Below are 5,739 nucleotides of genomic sequence, written 5' to 3'. Positions count from 1 at the left end.
TATGGGACCTGAGATTTAGAAAGTACTCTGTGATTTACAAACAAAAATTCACATATGATATCATGTGAGCATAACATAATGTGGCTTTATAAAGTACATAAGATGGTTGCCTTTATGGAAATGGAATTCAAAGGGGCAATGCCCAAGCTCACACAGTGACTTGAATTCAAATCTTATAACTCCAAATCCAGTGCTCTTCCTCCTGTCCCCAACACAGCCTCTCCAAGAAAGAAGGTGCTGGGTATTAGCAGGTCTTAGGAAGTTCAAGGTGGAAGGAAAACTGGAACCAAGGACGCATGTCTGAGATGACATTGGGGTGTGCTCCTTGCTTGGTGTTTGTCACTGGAGAAGGACAGTGATCAGGGTAGAAACTGAAGCGGTTCCCTCTCAGAAATGACAGACAAGTGGAAACGAAACCCAGACAATTCATGAGCGTGTATGATTATTCTTTTGGGTTTTGTTTGTTTGAATTTTGTGGTTTTCTAGCATGTCCAAGTACCCCACTGTCCAGCCAATGCTTGCTTTTTGGAAAGCTGGTCTCAGGCTCCTTTTCCAAGCTCAACTGAAAAAGTCGTGTCCCCAGTGACTCTTCACCAGCCTCACATCAGGATCGGCACACAGAGCCTTTTCAGCAGACTCTCCCAGTGCTGGGTGAACAGCAGCAGTTCTCAAAGCAGGGTCCCCAGCCCGGCTGCTGTAGTGTCACCTAGGAAATTGTTAGAAATAATCTTCCAACTCTGCCAAGACCTACTGAGGTGCAAACTCTAGGGCGACGCCTGAGCATGACTTCTCTGCCACTCCTGGAGGTTCTGTAGGTGGATACAAACAAGTTAGCAGGTATGGGGGGCACTTTAGCATTTGAAAGCATTAACTATGGAGCTAGAATCAGGGTTCAGCCACTCACCAGGTAGGCGACCTTGGGCAAACTCAGTGATTTTGAGTTTGAGAACCACTGGTAGGGCTGTCCTCTAGAGCTTTCTGCAACGATGGAAATGCTCCATATCCGCCGGGTCCAATCCCATAGTCCCTAGTCTTGGATGGCTGCCAAGCACTTGAGTGTGGTTAGTTTGGTGACAGAACTGAATTTCAAATTGTATTTACTTTTGACTAATTTAAATTTAAATAGCCACACATGACTAGTGGCTACCTCATTGGAGACAGTAGGTCTAGAGGACACTCTCCCCCACCTCCAGATCACATATTAGAAACAGCACAGGAATCTCCAGCAATGTGGGAAGGTGGCAATCCGGAGAAATATGGACAAAAGACCTCAGGAAGGAGGTGCTTCACTGCCAGGCCTGAAAAACACAGATCCTGCTGAGGCTCAGCAAAGACTGCAGGAGGAGTGACACTCCCTAGAGTGTCCACTTGGCCTGAGGGTGTGGCTCATGAAGCCTCAGCCTCATATCTAGGAGAGGTGCCGAAGTGGACATGTGGGGACAGACAGGTCAGAGCTGGGCAGTAGGGTCACAGCTAAAGATTCAAATAGACCAGAGAAAGGCCTCTTTCGAGAATGCAGCAAAGAAAATAAGCATAAACTAAAGCAACACAGATCTTGGTTTGTGCAAGGAAGAACCACCTGATAGGGTGGCTGAGACCAATCTTGCTTCAGGATGCTACAGAGCTTCTGTCCCTGTAGAGGATGTGTGGGGTCATGGAAAGGCTCATGCATCTTATTTCCTGTTTAATTTACTAGCTGGGGTTGACCTCCCTGGGCCTAGGTTCCTTGGCTTGCCATAGAGGAACCAAGTGGCAGAAGGCCATGTGGTGGGGACAGAATGGCAAGGCGGTTAAGAGCTTGGGCTTCTGGAGGCAGCCAGATGTGGGCTTGAAACTCAACATGGCCTCAGCCAAGGGACTCATGTAAGTCACTTGACGTTTCTGCGGTTTCATTTTCTCACCTATAAAACAAGCCTGCTAATAACAGAGGAGCCATAGAGACTAGATAGATTGCAGGACATACAACGTGGTGCTGAGCACACAGTAGGAGCGCAGTAATTATAGAGCTCACTAGGTGTGCCAAGGCCTTTGCATGGATGCACTTATCCTTCACAATATGCCAAGGAAGCAGTCCTACTGTTATACCCATTTTTCAGATGAGGAAACTGAGGAACAGAAAGACTACCTAACTTGCCCAAGGTCAACTAAGTGGTGGTTCGCTCTGTACTTGATGCTTTCAAATGCTAAAGTACCTCCCATCCATGCTAACTTTTGTTTGTGTCCACCTACAAAACAACCAGGAACAGTAGAAAGGGCAATGTGTTTTCACCTCACTTTGCAACCTTAAGTCCTTGCTTCTGCCCCGCCTCAGTTTTCCCATCTGTGCAATAAAAGGAATGGACTAGTTGGACCTCAGAGCATTGGGAGCTGTGACAGTCTTTGGGAAGAAGCAAGGCAGCTCTTTGTAAGGAGCAGTTTCAACTCACTTCGCCTGCCATCAGAGGGAGGCTTGCTCAGAAGACGTTCCTTCCAAGTTGACGGCCATATAAAGGCATGACCCCATTCTAAGGACTCAGGGGAGTCTGTGGAAAACATCAAGAGTGAGGCAGAACCTAGGATTCCAGTCCAGGCTTGGCAGGGTGAGCTTAGGCAAGCCCTGTACCTCTCTGGGCCTCCATATGCAGACATTCGGGCCACCTCTTCATAGCCAGTGCTGCTGTGACTGTCCTCCTTACTTATATGGCTGGAGGTTCACTCTCCCAGCCCCAGGGGATGGAGAAGGACTAGTCCTCGTCAGCCATGGTAACTCCGCCCCTCTGTCAGTGATTGGCTGAGACCTGAGTACAGGACTCGATCCTGACCAATGAGGGGAAGACACCACTGGGCTGCTAAAAAAGGCTTTCCTCCCTTGATACCACAGCTCCACAGAAGAGTCTGCCTTCTATGAAGACACTTGGATGCCTAGAACTGCTGCAGCCACCTTGTGACCATGAGGAGCTGGGGCTAGGTGTGGTGGAGCCCCTGAGTTAACCAGCCCTGCAGCTGGCAGGACTACTTTTCAAAGAGATCAACTCCTTGCTGTTTTCATTACTTTGGATTCATTATTCTCTTCCTTGCAGCCAAATGCATTCTAAATTATATTTAGTTTTCTCATTTGTCCAGTGAGGATACCACCAGGATCTTGTGTGGATAAAACGAGATGAAAGATTTGCAGATACTAAAGCATCCATGACAGTACCTTATCGCTGCAGCAGCCTGAAAACTGACAGCTTTAAAGATAAGGAAGTGTTGTGGGGAGGCCATCAGTCCCATTGTAACTCACTGATAGATGACTCAACTCAACACCCAAGGGGTTTTCCTACTGGGGAAAGAAGCTCCCACAACTGTGTGAACTTTCCTGTTTTTTTGTTTGTTTGTTTGAGACAGAGTCTCACTCTGTTGCCCAGGCTGGAGTGCCGTGGGGCAATCTTGGCTCACTGCAACCTCTGCCTTCTGGGTTTAAGCGATTCTCATGCCTCAGCCTCCGAAGTAGCTGGGATTACAAGCATATGCCACCACACCTGGCTAATTTTTTTGTATTTTTAGTAGAGACAGGATTTCACCATGTTAGCCATGCTAGTCTCGAACTCCTGACCTCAGGTGATCTGCCCTCCTCAGCCTCCCAAAGTGCTGGGATTACAGGTGTGAGCCACCACACCTGGCCTGAACTTTTCCTGATGCTTAATTTGTTATACTTTTATCTAACAACTCAGAAAACCAATTTTTCTCCATTATAAATTTGATGAATTAAATGTTCTCTTTTTTTTTTTTCTTTTTGAGACCTGGTCTTATTCCCATCACCCAGGCTGGAGTGCAGTGGCACGATCACAGCTCACTGCAGCCTCAACCTCCCAGACTCAGGTGATTCTCCCACCTCAGCCTCCTGAGTGGCTGGGACTACAGGCATGTGCCATATACACCTGGCTAATTTTTTGTATTTTTAGTAGAGACAGGATCTCCCTAGTTGTCCAGGCTGGTCAGGAACTCCTGGGCTCAAGGGATCTGCCCCCCTCAGCCTCCTAAAGTGCTGGGATTATAAGCATGAGCCACCATGCCTGGCCTAAATGTTCTAAACAATTTAAAATGCAATTACAGATGGTACATTTGATTTTTTTGAATACTTCCATACCTCAAACAGCAGACAAAACATCCAGAAACATCATGGCTACACATAGACTCATGCTTATGCTCACTCTAAAGCATCCACACCATAGCTATAATCCATTATTCTGCACTTGATATATTGCTTTCCTGTGATTATTGCTACACTTATTATTTATTACATTATTTTTATATCATCCTAGGGTTTCAATAACATTTTTAGTCTTTCCAGGGTGCAAGGGGGCTGGATAGGGTCGTTAGTCTTACCAGACCCAAAGACAGAGGACATTTTCTCAGACAAGCTGAGGACCTTGAATTGGGTCCAGTTGATTCTTTACTAGGGCATAGAACCTGAATGCAAAATGTCGGGTGATTCATAACCCAGGTGCCGATCAACAGTGGATTGGATTTTTTTTTAATGTGGTACATATACACAATGGAATACTATGCAGCCATGAAAAACAATGAGATCATGTCCTCTGCAGCAATGTGGATGCAGCTGGAGGCCATTATCATAAGTAAATCAACACAGAAACAGAAAACCAAATGCCACATGTTCTCACTTATAAGCAGAAGCTAAACATTGGGTATAAATGAACATATGGAAACAATAAACACTGGAGGTTCCAAAAATGTGAAGGAAGGGCAGGAACGGGGTGAACAAGAGCTGAAAACTACCTATGGGGTACAGTGTTTATTACCTGGGCAATGAGATCAGCAGCAGCCCAAACCTCAGCATCACATGATATACTCATGTAACAAACCTGTATGTGTACCCCCTAAATCTAAATTTTTTTTAAAAGTTAGGTGATTCAAACATGAGTCCCAGGTCTCCAGGCTGGGTTACTTCTTATAAAAGTTTTTCTTTTGATGGCTTGGGAATTTTAAGCATCCATCTTTTTTTGTGAATTTTTTTTTTTTTAAGTTTTGAAATTCTCCGTCTTTCCTGATATGATGTAAAGAGAAGGGCACTTTGCCTACAAGGTCTTCTTCCCCCAAGTTCATCTCTCCAGTCTAACCACGAGGAAAACATCAGACAGACCCACACTGACGGACATTCTACAGAATATCTGAGCAGTCCTTCTTCAAACTGTCAAGGTCATGCCAAGCAAGGAAAGTCTGGGAAACCATCACAGACTGGAAGAGACCAAGGAGGCATACTGATTAAATACAATGTGGTATGCAGGATAGGATTCTGGAGGAGGAAAAAGATGTTGGTAGACAAAACTGTTGAAACCTGAATAACATCTGGAGTTTAATTAATAGTTAACATAAGAGAATGTTCATCTCTCAGTTTTGACAGATAAACCACGGTAATGTAAGAAGTCCACATTAGAAGAAACGGGCAGAGGGGTGTGCTAGAACTCTTTGATCTTTGCAACTTTCCTATAAATCTAAAATTACTCCATATTGAGTTTATTCTTTTCAGTGGTGTCTTAGGCTGGGCTCTCCCCGAGGCAGGCACTGAGACAGGATATGAGTGGGAGTCATTCCTTTAAGAGGTGACTCTAGGATTCACCTGGCAGGGAGTGGGGATGTGAGACAGGAAAGGGAGGAATCCCCAGAGGATGGGCTGGCAAGCAGGTGACCACTGTGGGTAACCAGGCTCAGCACTGCCTGGAAATGTAGGAAATAACATCTCCAAGTTATCACAAGGGG

Source organism: Cebus imitator, unplaced genomic scaffold (assembly GCF_001604975.1).
Source record: "Cebus imitator isolate Cc_AM_T3 unplaced genomic scaffold, Cebus_imitator-1.0 Scaffold193, whole genome shotgun sequence".
In the NCBI taxonomy this organism is placed as follows: Eukaryota; Metazoa; Chordata; class Mammalia; order Primates; family Cebidae; genus Cebus; species Cebus imitator.
The sequence above is the reverse complement of the archived record's forward strand: the minus strand, read 5'-3'. Positions refer to the sequence as shown.